This window comes from Plectropomus leopardus, chromosome 8 (genome assembly GCF_026936395.1).
Source record: "Plectropomus leopardus strain MGB_pleo_1.0 chromosome 8, ASM2693639v1, whole genome shotgun sequence".
Classification (NCBI taxonomy): domain Eukaryota; kingdom Metazoa; phylum Chordata; class Actinopteri; order Perciformes; family Serranidae; genus Plectropomus; species Plectropomus leopardus.
Genome location: NC_142183.1, coordinates 20,504,130 through 20,518,611, shown reverse-complemented (window position 1 = coordinate 20,518,611; position 14,482 = coordinate 20,504,130). Strand labels below are relative to the sequence as shown.

Sequence of the window (14,482 nt, the reverse complement as noted above, 5' to 3'; positions counted from 1 at the left end):
GCCTTTGAAGGCTTTTCAGGCTGCTAATAAAAGACAGGTCCCCACCACAACAAAAGGGCTCAGCGCTGCCTTTGAATAAACAGTTTATTTCGTTTTTTCCTCCCCATCATACACCCCCACCCCAACCCCTCACCCCCACACACACTCCCTCCCCTAAACCCCACCCAACCCCGTGTGTGTTTTTTTCACTCTTGGCTAAGGGGGAAATATGTGCACTTGCTATGTTTTTTTCCATGTGATCACAATGCTCTGGAACAGATTAGCAGAAGACGAGGGAGGGAGAGAGAGGGATGAAAACGAGCGGAAGAAGGAACAGAAAGAGAGAGCAGGTAACTGTGGCAACCTTGACCTTCAGAGTAGACAGGCAGTGTGTGTTTGTGCGTATCTGTCAGTCAGTCAGTCAGTCAGTCAGTCAGTCAGTCAATCTGGTTGTCTGAATCTCTGTCCTGACTCGGACCATATTGCTCAGGGGTTGTGGGACACATGCTCTCCTCCCACCTCAGCATCTTATCTTCGGAGCAGCACAGCTCACTCCTACAAGCACCTGTAGTCTGCACTCTGAGGTAAACTCCCCAAACCACATTAGGCCTGTGTACACTGGCAACACCTGGCTTTTCCCAGGGGGATTCAAATAAACATCTAGTTGAAGAGAGACCTGTTTTGTTGGACAAACTGGAACAACCTGGCTTTGAATCTGAGTGTAATCCACCACATCCAGGGGAATCACGTCAAAGTTAAGTTGACAATTTGTCCTGTTTACATGTGTAGAAATATTTCTCTGGGTAGAAATGACTTATAAGGCATATTTGAAAAGGTGTATTTTCCCCCACAAATGTAAATAAGTTCTCAGTTTGTTGGAACTGGCCCAGCGTGGCTCTGCTAGCTGGAAAGACACTCTGCTACTGATCGGAGCCCCAACAGACGCGCCAGGCTGGGCAGGGCAGAGTGCTCCCTCCAGCAGACCTGGACAAACATAAACACGGCTCAAAATATTTGAAATGTATGAGCTGAACCTTAATTCGTCTCATCAAACACTTTCACAACCTCAATGTGGCCGAAAATCAAATGGAAGATAAGTTTATTAAACACTTGTAATGTGTGTTTTCAAGTGAATTCAGCTACTTTCTTGCCTGGCTTTGTTTCCCTGCTCGTTTCAGCCCAACCCACACAAGCCACAGCCAGATTGTAACACAACCAAAAGCTGCACCGGACCAAACCACAGCTCGCTACTCCACATCCACCAGTAAACTCTCCCCCTCTCTCAACCTGTAACTCCTTCTGGCTCATTCTTTTCGTGATTCCACCGCTCCTCCCTCTGTCCTCTCCTGTTGTTCACCCACCTTTTGCCTTCCTACTCCCTCCTCTGTTTCGCTCTTTGACTCTTTCTTTCTTTTTTTCTGGTACTGGCAGGCTGTGTTGCCGCAGCCCCAGAGCTCAAAGTAAATAAATGGTCATTTTTCGGCCTCTTTCTCTTGGAAGAAGAATAACAGCGAGAGGAGCATGTGTGTAAAGGTTTGTGTTAACTGTGTAAGTATGTGTGTGCGTATTCATCCACCAGTGTGTACATATCTGTGTATATATGTGTGTGTATGTGCGTATGAGGCAGCAAACCACAGGCTTATTGGAGCTATTAGAGAGCTGGCTGAGCAGCACAGCATAGCAGCACCAGATGGGCAAACTAGAAGTAGACACATTGCATGTAGACGCACACATACAAAACACACACAGACGCACACATACAAAACACACACACACACACACACACACACACACACACACACACACACAAAACACATTTGTACACAGACACATGGGGCACATTAATATTGACAGATTGACAGAAGGAATATTAATACATACAGTACACACGTGCGTAAACAGACTTTGAAATGGATGCAAACAAATTGATTACACACACACATACACTTGCGCACAGCTGGCATGCACAGCTGCCACACACTCACAGAGCCCCATGATGCTCCCGATGAATGATAGACGGAGTGAGAGTGAGGACGGGTGACACCAAAGAGCATCCCTTCATCTCTGTCACTCAGCTAATCCCTCGCTCCTCTCATCCATTACGTCACTCTGCCTCTCGCCAGACACCCCCTCCAAACCCTCATCCTGCTCTGTGCGTCAGTCGCTTACTCTTTCCCTTCTCCGTTTGACTACTTTCCTCCATGAGATCCATCTCTTTCTCTCCATCCCCTACTCTCATTCTACTTTGTTTGCTTTTAATTAAAAAAAATGGAAATTCAGTTTGTTTTTGATCTTTATTATGACATACTGTACTGTGTGCAGTGTCATGTGCAGTGCAAGACGTATTCAAATCCTTAAGCGACAATAGGATGTTAAATTACCAAAAGTAAAAGGACAAAAGTATTAGCAAAGTGAATCTTGCTTTTCAGATTTTAAATCCTTGACTGTGCAGAGCGAGCCATTCTCATCCTTTAAGCAGTATTTTAAAACTGTAGTTGGTAACTTTCATAAAACAATATTTTTTTTTCGTATTTCCTGAAACTGTCACTGTATTTACACTGCACCAAATGAGACAGATAATGTGTGAAAAAAAACATACTGCTCTGCCTACTCTATTTCCTTGTAGCATTTCTGACAGTCTTACCGCATACGAACGACCAATCACAGCCGAGGAGACTCTAACGAAGCTGTCAATCACAGCTTGTGAAGTGTCAAATTAGGTATTGCTGATCAAACATGAATCAAGATTATGTTACTGCATTGCCTATTTCTCACCTCAAATGTGTGCAGAAAAAATATTTAGTGTACTGTATAGACATAAAATAAGAGCGTTTGTGACCCAGCTGCCATGTTGGATACAGTTAAAAGGGTGTACCAGCCGGACCAACTTTCTTTCTTCACAGTCTTTATCTAGCGATGCTGTAAAAGGCAGCAGAAAGAGGAGGGACATGATTTCTTTCACAGACAATCTGTCTCGTGTACTTCTTTCAGAATATAGTGACAGTTTCACCAACTATGACATATTATATATGTTATATGTCATATGTTATTTTCATAAACTGTATTTTTATACTTTAGCTGGTTGAGATGAAGCTAATATGATCTACTATATAAACTTTTAGGCTCTTTAACAATGGATCATATTTTATAAGCTGGTGATAAATTATAAATGTAAAGACTTAATATGCAAAGTAAATAGTAAGTAGAGCTGTAAATTAATGTAGTAAATAGTAAAAATACAATATTGTCCCCTAAGATGCAGTGTATAAAGAAAAGTATAAAGTGATATTAAATGGAAACACTGAAGTAAAATATGTCATCCCATCCCCCCATGACCATTTGAATGTTAATATTTACTCACCCATGTTATGATTAATTTGAGAAGAAAGCTTTGGGGTTTTTTTCACATCTTCAAAGCATCTGTTTACAGACTCTTACACAACTTGTGTAGTAAAATCTAATTTATCCAGTTGTAATACTTAGTACTTGACAAACACATGCATTTCCTCTACAATTTTACTATTTCAACACTTATACATACATAGTCTCACTAATAGAAAGTCGTACCCCTGTGCTTATGCGGAAGTGTTTTAAATAGTAAGGTTTTAGCAAAAAAAAAAGCTTTTATTTAACCAGGAAAAGTCCCACTGAGATTCAGAATCTCTTCTTCAAAGGTATCCTGGCCAAGACGGCAGCATGATGAATTTTACATAAAAGACCAAGTAGACTAAAAACACAACAGCAAACATTAAAACAAACAGCATAACATTTACACACAAGCAACAAGCAACAAAAATGCATATATTTGGGAAATACTGAGCATAAGACTGGATGAACGAGACTTGGATTATACTGCATACTGAGCTGTGTGAGAGTTTGTAAATGGACTTTTGGAAAACTTTTGCTGTTGTTAAACGTGCATTCCTATGACATAAATACATAAAGAATTTTCTCTGTTTTTGGATTCTTCGTTCATCATGGAGGTATGTGAGAAAAAATGCTCTCCTCAAGAATTCAACACAACATGGGTTGAATAGTTTAAATACAAATGGTACTTCTTGAATTTGTATTTATTTCTTGTTATTTTCCACCAGTTGTTACATGCACCCTGACCTGCAAAAACGTCTATCTCAAGGACACCTACTGTACTGTATGTAAGCATAAAGGTCATGGTATAACATAGTCTGGTATAACCTACAACATAACTTATCCTCTTTCCTAAATTGCCTTTAACGTTGCTCTCGTTCCCAACATGTGTAGCTCTTGCAGCTGCATGCTTTTTAAAACTTATTTTATCAAATTTCTTTCTAGCATTGCTGTCAAAAACAAACATAAATGACTTACTTCCTCCACATCTGTGCTTTACACCTATTAGGGATAACCTGTCAAAACTGCTCTCTATATTTAATCCCAGTGTTTTGATTCTCACAACATATTACAGCTCACACTTATCAGCTTCCCAGAAGTCCTAGCAGCTGGTCTAGAATTTATTATTTTCCCTGCAATGTTCTCTTTGCATCTCCCTCTTGGCCAGCAGGAATTTACTACAAGCTCCAGCGCTACCCCTAACGTTCTCCCATTTGTCATCCATCAGACTCAGCATAGTTATTGGAACGTTGCAGTCGTGCTTCCCGTGGCGTGGATGCGGCCGGCGGGCACGTTCTTGGGGTTGCAGTAAAACAAGCGTCTAATGACACCCCCTGTAACCACAGCAAAGGGGGGGCACGCGTCACCAGCGCTAACCCAGGAAATGCTTTGGTTGGCCACAGGGTAATTGGGACTGTCCCATGTAATTTGGGCGGAGAGGCAGGCAAGTTTGGCCGGCACTCCTGCACTTGTCTCTCCCTGGCTGTTGGTCAACCACACAGCTCCACACTAACGACAAAGGGATGGATATAGGGAGGAGGAGAGACAGAGGAGATAAGAGATAAGGCTGGAGTTGGGAAAATTGGGAATGAAGACAGAATACTGCAAGGCTGCATGGAAAGAAATCAGTGAATAGAAAGCAGAGGGAAACTATAGAGATTGACGGTGTGGATTAGCGGTGTGTGCATGTGTGTATTTCAAAGAGTGTCACAGCGAGTAGAGAAAGTGAAGCATGGCGTGTGTATGGTGGGCATTATTTTTCCCCACACAGGTTCTGCTACGCTGAGGCAGATGGAAAATAGGAAAGGGGAGCAGGGGGAAATTCAGCTTAGTCAGGTCTTCTGCTCCAGCAGTGTACTCATCGCAGTGTGTGCGCGTGGGTGTGTATGTGTGTGTTTTCTCTGTCTGTCAGGTCCTCTTCACAAGCAGCACTCACTTTAAGTGGGACAGACAGCTCAAAGACTAAAGAGTTCTGTGTGCTGGCCCGAAACCACAGGTGTGTGTTTCTGTGCACACACTTGTACCTACTGTGTGTGAGTGTGTGTGTGTGTGTGTGTGTGTGTGCGCATGTGTGTGTGTGTATTTCTGTTTAGGTGTAGGTAGGTTCAGATATGTTGGTCATGCATCAGTGTGTGTGTGATTATCTTGTGTGTGTCCCTGTTTGTGTTTGTGTAAGTATGTGGGACTATACAACAGGCATGTGACTGGCTATCAGGTATTTCAGTGTGTGTACGTGAGTTAAACTTTCCTAAACACATAACTGTGCACTAGAGTGTGTGTAATCTCTTTGTGTTTGTAGTGGCTGCTGTGTCATACCTGTCTGTCTCTGCAGATTTTTTCGCATTAGTGGAATTAGACGGCTTGTTCCGCATGTTGTCTGCGTGTGTGTGTTCTGTCTGCCTATCTGTCTGTGTTTTCTTGGCTCGCTCGTGTGTGTTTGTGTGCATGTGCTGAAGTATGTCTGTGCTCTGTGTAGGTTTATGTGTGTGCGAGCGTGCATATAGAAATGTGCAAGAATGTGAGTGTGTGTGTTGCAGGCTATGGGGTCACCGGCAGGTCCTCATCTCCTCAGACCAGACCAGACGATGAGGAGGGGAAGCGGCTTGGTGCGGTGCAGAGTGCAGCGGTGTGCTGTGTAGCAGTCTCCAATCTGGGACATGGCCTTGGGCTGCGACTAAATGAAAAATGAAACAGTGCAGCAGCAGGGCCTTAAATGTTTGTAAATCGGAGACTGACTAAACCACGCTAAACACAAAAACACACACGGAGCAGACTCCAAATAGATCTCCCACAGAACAGCACCCTCTGACCTGCTTTCATGGCCCGGTTCTGGCCCAAATCCAAACCTAGTCAGGTACACACCGAAGGCAATTTCTCCACCAGTGGCCTGCCTTGGGTTTATTTTCCTTTTAAAGGCTGCTTTGTTTTCATGATTAATCAGAGTGAAGGGTTCTCAAGCAGGATTCATGACCGCAATTGAATGCATTTTTAACTTCAATAAACAAAATATTTAGCAAGTGTTGTTGTTCTTTGCCCCAGATTCTTGCGTAACAGTAATATGTTTAACAAAGCACAGATGCTGTATCAGCCTGGAGACATAGGTCTGCGTTACAAAGGGAAAAAGACAGGGAGAGACTTTTTAAGAATGTCCCTACCTTTGGTTCAGCAACACACATATCCTCATCCAGCCAGGGCCAAAGGCTGGCCAAGCACAGGAAACACTCTGACCTTTCTCTGGACAATGCTGACCTACTCAGTAGGTATCATGTTTTCTTTGTGACATTTGGGTTCAGCTCTCCACACGTGGCTTTTGGGGGGGATCTGGGGTAATACAGGAATAAGCTTAAGTGAAAACACAGTTGAGGAAGGGAGGAGGAGGTGTAAAATGTGATGGAACAGGAGATGAGAGACAAAATGGGAGAGATATACAGAGTGAGAAACAAAATGTGGTGAGGTGAGGGGGAGAGGGTCCTGCCATAAACAGAGGGAGTGCGAGGTACACTTTGCGCTTGGGACCGAGAGAATTTTAAGCCCTTTCTGCAGCGGCTGAGGTTACGAGTTGTTTCAATTCAGGAAGGACTCGCCAAGCCAAAACAGTTCCAGTATCCCTGCACCAGTACAGCAGACACCGCCAAACCTCTGCACAGCTGGGAAAGTCCAATCTGACTCATTTGTGGATTCCATTCAAAGTCAATGCATCTACAGATGGAGAAACACTGCTGCAGTGTAAATAAGACTGGAATAGTGAAATACAACACCACGCTGCCCGTCCTTTCCTCTCATCCATTTCAACACTTAGCCCAATGAACAGTAGCTACCGACCAAATGTCAATCATGTGTGACCCCCATCGCATGACTGACATTTGAATTGTGTTCTCCCTTTTAAAGACTCTTTAAATGTACCGTGAGAGGGATAACTCAGCAGAGAGATGGTGGCAACTCAATTATGTGTAGCCAAGTAGAAAATACAATGGAGCCACTAGATGGCACTATGCCTTGTCGGCTATCCCCAAATTGAGAGGCGCTCCAGAGGACATACCATGAGAGAAAGCAGGAGGTGAAGTGCTTTCTTCCCTCACAACTCACCTGGGACTCGATCACTCTGAAAATGATGTACACCATTTTGCAACATAGTTTGCGGGTCAAACACCATTTTTCCTTGGAGCATTGTGAAGTGGTTTGCAATGGGCTTTGACATACGTTTTCTCTCATTTAGTGGGTGTGGCAGAGATGTTACCCAATCAGCAGCGATGTGTAAGCCTATCTGAGCCAAATTCTAGTAGATCTTTACTTATTGTTCATACATTTTTAAAATGTTATTTCACACCTGCTTTAACAATGTAAACGTATGTTTCCCATGCCAATAAAGCCCCTGTGAGTTGAACTGAATTAATCAGCACTGCACTAAAAGGCAGTGCACTTGTGTAACACAACAATGTGTTTAACACACCTCCAATTGCAGTAGGTTGCCGTTTTCCGAGTAAGTCTGTACAAAATTACTATAGATGTACGCTGATATGACTGTAAAGATGTACAAAATGTTAAGCTTGCTGCAAATGGTGATTAAGTTGGTCTGATGTTTACTGAATCTTTCCATATGTGTCAGAGTAATTCATGAGAGGTCTGGAGGGTAAAATGTTCTTAAAGTGTTTTAAGTCCATGTTACATAAATATAGTTTGTTATCATTGATGCTTATGAACATTCAATGTGTGTGAAGGGACAGAAAATTATGTTCATTTTTGTTGCGTAGTACTGTATGGGGTTAATTAATGGCCGCTGCTGCCACACAGCTGAGCTTTTTTTCGCACTGATTTTGGTGCAGTTAAGGCACTTTAAAGGAGAACTGTGTAGGATTTTGTGGCATCTTGTGGTGAGAATTTCAGATTGCAGCTAACTGAAACTTCTCCCATGTGCCAAGCCTGAGCTCCCAGTTAGGATTCCTTCATTGTTCAGGAAGTTATTACTGGAGCCGAATTATTCTCAGAGGTCTCTTCCTCTCCAAAACAAACGTCCCCAGTGGTTTAACCCAGTAAAATTTCTGAATAAAGCAGTTTTAGGTTAAAAAAAAAAATGTTTTTCTGCTGCTGTCCAGCTCATCGTGGAGGGCCTGCTAACTATGCTGGCCACTACCAAAACACAAAAGGCCCAGTCTAGAGCCAGTATTTGGTTTGTCTGTTCTGGACGAGGACCCACTCTTTGTAGATATGAACCTCTCATTTTCAAGTAACAAAACACAACGATTATTATTTTCAGATGATTATACACTAAAGAAAACATACAGACATTTGTTACTTTGGATGTTGACCAGTGAGTTATATTTTGAAGTGAGACTTTGTGTTTGAGGTATAAATTTGTATCTGAAAAACATAAATTGAGCCTTCTAAATAAATGTAATACTACTATTCCGTTGTGAGAGTACTTGAGAAATAATGATCCCTGAAAATAGTTGGATGTCTGGTGTAGTTCAATTTATACCTGGCTGCAAGTGATTTAGTATTTATTCATATTTTCTCCTGACAGAATGTGCAAGAATATTAAAGTGACCTTTAGCTCTAACATATTCATCCCTTAAGTTTCAGTACTTTCATTCATTCTTTTTTTTCAGGAAGAAAAACAGAAGCTTAAGTAACAGTTGTGTGAGCAAAGAAAGAAAGCAACAGTGATGGCTGGGACACATCATTTTGATATAAACTGAAAATGACACTTCCATCCATCCATCCATCCCATGCTCTTCCTTGCCTCCTTCACTCCTCTCCTTGCACACTCATCCTCCCTCCTGCTCCCTCATTCTCTGTCCTCTTCCTCTTTCATCTCAGGCCAGACATGCCCAACTGTAGCCAATTAGCATTTTTCTCCCTCTCCTTTTCTCTTCTCTCCCCCTCCGTTTTTGCCCTCTCTTCTCTCCTCTCTCTGTTTGTTGTGTAAATTAGATTTGGGGGCTCGAGACATTTTTTGTACTGTTTAAGCTCTCTCTTTCTTCTGCTCTCTTTCTCTTAACATGAATAAACCTGCTGGCAATTAAACATTTATGGAACTGGCATGCCCCCATTTATCCCATCTCACTCCGTCTCTCTCTCCCTCTCCCACCCGCTCTCCCTATCCATTCACCTCTAACCTGCTTTTATCCCGCTCTGTCACTCTCTTTCTTCTCATGTTTTCGCTCTGATGCCCACATTGTGTCCTGCCTCCTCACCTTTCAACACCTGCTACACAGGTCGTCCAGTCCTTGCACTCTTCCGTCCTCATCCTCTAGTCCTCCCTCTCTCTCTTTCTCTCTCTCCCTCTCTCTCCCTGGGTGGAATAGGGGAATGATTAGTGAGAACACATTCAGATTTTCCTTCCATGTGTCGTGCCAGTGAAACGCCCGTGTGCCCGCAGCATTTGGGACAGCTGTGCCAGGGAAGAAGTGGTGTTTGAGTGTGTGTATGGGGGGCATGCCAGAGTGTGTGAGTGTGTGTGTGTTAAGGATAAGAAAGACTAAGGTTAAAAAGCAACAGAGTGTGATTCAATAAGCAGCCCTTGCATAAAATAAATGAGGAGCTGTGTGTAGCTGGTTGTACAATGTGTGTGGTAGGCAGTGGAGTGTGTGTGCATGTGCTCTGTGTTGTAGCCATGTTTGTGGTCGTGGGTGAGCACATGCTTGCTGCTTACACATCACAGATGTTTGTGTACCAATGGTGGTTTATCAAGGTGTGTGCAGACGCATGTGAGTGTGTGTAGGCTATGTGTTTTCAGTCGTGGGAAATCTAATTCTGCTCTCGCAGCCCAGATGTGCTGCATGGTGCTGTGAAACCTGAACCCCCCCACCACCAACTATAGCAGCCCCCTCTCCTCCCTTGTCCTCCAAACCCGCCCAGAACTCTGCGTTAAGACACATGTGGAAACAATTCAGTCAATGCCCTGAGCAGGGTAGCCCTCACACACACAAACAGACGTATACACACACTTCACTCATACATACACACATACAAGATACGCGCTCATTTCACACTCACCCCTCTCATATACTATGCGCAGACATACACACACCCAGCATATGCTCACATGTTACTCTCATCTGTCCCCTGTTGAGGTGCTCATTGCATGGCATTTGACAGTGTGTTAACTCTACTGTGATCCTAAACTGCTATCAGGTTGTCTACACTCAATCAGTAAGTCATGTGTATCCCCGGGATAGCTCAGGGTTTATGGAGGAGGTGAGCAGGGGGCTACACTTTCAGAACAATATGTGCAGAAGGGAGAGTCGTTGATTTTGGGGATGTTGTAACATTGTAATACTATCTATTAATGCTATATTAGCCTGTGATGCTGCTGTCTTTTCTAATTAAAAGACGAAAAATATCATATATCTTGGATGCCTAAACTGTTATTGACATACACGTATTTGGCTGTCATTACTGAACATAATTCACAAAACGTAAAGAATTACACATTTTTACCAACTAAGGTAAAAAAAAACAACAACAAACAAAAAAAAAACCATTCTTACACACTGCTGATTTGGGTTTTTTAAAGGAACAGTTGTGTCTTGTGTCAATCTAAATTGTTTTAAAATGAGTTGCAGAGTGTTGGAGATATCAGCCTAGAGGTGTCTTCTCTCCAATAAAATGGAACTAGATGGCACTCAGCTTGTGGTGGTCAAAGTCAGAAATCATGACACGGTAACACAAGGTAAGCCACAGACGTTGTTGTGAGCCTTTAATTTAGGATCTATTTTCTTTCTATACTGAACTACATCCTCCAACTGTATCACTGTGCAGAAGGTCGTGTGCATCTACTGCAAGCTCACGTAGCACCACTGAGCTAGCTAATGTTACAGCTCAACTAAGGGTGATGCCAATGTTTACATCTCACGGTGTCAAGATCACAAGCCTCTCGTCCATTAAAAAATAGATGTTTAACATGGTGATGGTGAAGTTCAGAAGAGAGAAAGTACTTCCTAAATGAAACTGCTAACTACAAGGTCTATGGATTATCTTTAGTAACCGGGTCATGATTTCTGGAGAGAGACATTGCTGATGAGATTTTCAAATGTATTTTTTATTTTTACTGTATTCTAGGCTTTGAGCACCTCAAGCTGGGTGCCATCTAGTTCCATTATGTTTGAGACAAGGCAGACATCTTTTAGGCTGATATCTCAAACACTCTAAACCTTACACCAAACTTAACTTTGGGGGGGTTGAACTATCTCTTAAAATTTAAATGGTGTTTATATAATCAATCTCATGCCTGTGTTTTGACTTTGAATGTTTGCTCCGTTGTGAGTGTTGCTTTGCTGTACATGAACATCTATTATCTAACTCTTCCTCTAACAAGGACAACAACGAAAATTATCTTTTTTTGTAGAAAATGAATTGTATGTTAGGACTAGATGTTTTCTATCTTGCATTTTCCTTGAAATCTTATTTTCTAAGGCCTTGTGATGTCACAGGGCATTCTGGAATGCCACTGTGACATTTATAGAATTCTACTCCGTCCAGTCATTCAAGTTCTTTGACAATAACTGCTGGTATTACTTATAATAATGATTGTTTATGTAGCTATTATAATTGATATCCCCCTGATTTAAGTTTCTTCATCTACTACAACCTTGCTTTGATAAAATTCTTTTAGACTGGACTGAGCCAAGCTGATATTACTGGTGCCATCCATTTAAGGCAACCAAGACTGCAACTGTGAGTGTCTCTTTTTTTTTTTTTTTTTTTTTGTAAATTGAGTTAGAGCATTCAGAAATTTGACAAAAATAATCCTGCTCATGTAAAAGTTTTAATATTTGCTAAAAAAAAAACATATTGAGAAGAATAGCTGATATAGCCTGTGAAAGTTGAAAAACTGGATAACTAAAAAGTACTGAATTAAGCATGAAAATAAAACAAAAATTAAAGTATTTTCTTTACACATGGTAATATTTTCTTTACAGTGATTATATAATTGAAAGTAACGTGATTTCTTGTGATTCCTCTAACTGCCTTAATTGAATTAATTGATTTACGTGTCCTACAACTCACCCCGTCAGTACCCCTTTTTGTTTGCTACAAACACAACATAGATGTTATGCTTTGTCTAATCATTATGTTTGGATCAAACAAACTGGTACATGCTGCATACATCAGTACACAATTATGTCATTTAATTGTCCAGTGTTAAAATGATGAAGATTCTGATATTATTTTAAAGAGTATTGGGCAGGGATGATGAGGAACATTCTTACCAGAACTGCTTTGCAACAAAAATTCAGATTATTTTACTGTCCAATAGATTTGCATAAAATGTAAATTTGTCTTTGGTACTTGCTTATAACATAACACACACCACACACAATGATACAAGATACACAACAATTGTGTATCTTCGAATCTTAAGTGATGGGTGATTTGTTCTTCCTCTGGCATTTAAGTCCATAAAAACATCATAACAATATATCATACTCATTTAACAATAAATAAATGCACACTAAAATAAGTGATGGTGTTGGCTGTGGGTAAGGGAGACTTGGGCCTATTTAAACAGGCTCTTAACTCTCAGAGTTTGGGGCCAATTTATTTCCCATCAACAACTGACATTAGCAAGCCCTGCAACATGAAATAAACATGAATCCATTAACATTTATATTTGTAAATAAATGGTCTGTTGACTTTAGTACAGTAAGGGCTTTCTTGGTGCCAGCATCTAGTGGTGTTTACAGGGACTGCACCTTGAGGCACTTTTGCTCCAAGAACCAGCTGTGGTGGCTGCTGCATGACTCTGATGCAGTGTGTTTGTGTTTGCACTTGCATTAAAATCAAAACAAGTCATACATAAGAATGGACAAACAATCAATCACTGACTTTAAACAAATACTGAAAAAATACTAGTAAACTCAGCAACGAACAAGAATTACTGTACTTTGCTCCTTTCACCTGCAACATATGCTCACACACAGTTTAAAACGCAATTATCAGAGAGTGAGAAAGTGTGTGTGTCAGGTCAGGAAAGAGCAGAGGCTGGCTTGTTTTTGATATAGCCGAAGTGCAGAAACAAGCCCAATTCTGTAATTTAATATTTCACTGCCTTCACATCTGGAGCTGCATGTAAAAATGGAAAATAGAGGGGTGGGATATAAGACTGACATGGAGAGAAGGAGGAAGAAAGAGGAGAGAAAAAATACACCCTCCTCTCCAGCACTCACATTCGTAGCCTTCACTCATTCAATGCTCGCACTATGACCACATGCTTGTCGGCGCACACACACTTTTTACGGTAACACAGGATGCATACTTGCTGCATGCACATATACTTCTTGTCTTTCGTTTTCTTTCTCCCTCTCAATCAGTCTTCCTTTTTTTTCAAGACAAACACACACACACACACCACTCTGGGGTGACTGGTGTTGTAAGTTGGCGTGAGTGTGTAGGTGATCTGGGTGTGATTACTGCTTGGCTCTCCGACAGCTCTGATGATGACATTCAGTGCTTTGAGCTCCTCTGGCCTGGGCCCGCTCCAAACACAACCAGGCAGTACACTCTCTGTACCTCGCAACCATGCATACATGTGGCCTAGATACTACAGCAACACACACTCTGTGTATTGTACCTAATGTTCAGCTGCAAACTCACATTCTGGTGCGGGAAGTCCGGAGGCGACAAACATCTTAGTTGTGTACTTCTTGTGCCTGGAGGCCAAATGTTGTGCATCTCTTTGTGTTTGAAGGTGAGATATGATTTCATAGGTCATGCCACCTTCTCTGTCATATACACACTTTATATGCTAATCACTCTCATGTTGTTTTACAGCCCAAGAAGACATGCAACCTGCTCTTGAGTTTGCCGCTGCTCCTCAAATCTTTTCTATCTGTCTGTGTTGTCACCGCCTCTGTCTGTATTCCATTTGCTCCAAGTGTCTGTTTGCCTCATTTAAATGCCAAGCTTAGGGAGCAGCTGTGTGTTGGATCGTTGCTATCAAGACAGAGTCAACATGTGTACACACACACACACACACACACACACACACACACAAAAAACACAAAAACACACAAAAACACACACACACACACACACACACACACACACACACACTTCTCTCAGTTGTGGGGCTTCGTGCCCAGATTGTGTTAATCCTCTCTGTCCTCCACATATTTCTCTACACCCATCAACGTCA

At 41.8% G+C, this 14,482-nt stretch overlaps 1 protein-coding gene and 1 long non-coding RNA gene across 7 annotated transcripts in view; one reads left to right on the top strand and one right to left on the bottom strand.

The window, feature by feature from the left end:
- The window catches only part of LOC148188930 (uncharacterized), a 30,123-nt gene extending 21,365 nt beyond the window's left edge, over window positions 1-8,758 (top strand). Inside the window, exon 3 of the long non-coding RNA XR_015777275.1 lies at window positions 5,883-8,758. This is a non-coding gene — a long non-coding RNA (uncharacterized LOC148188930). The remainder of the gene's footprint in view (window positions 1-5,882) is intronic.
- The window catches only part of LOC121947940 (fibroblast growth factor 18), a 307,943-nt gene that overhangs the window by 23,203 nt on the left and 270,258 nt on the right, over window positions 1-14,482 (bottom strand). The window lies entirely within an intron of this gene.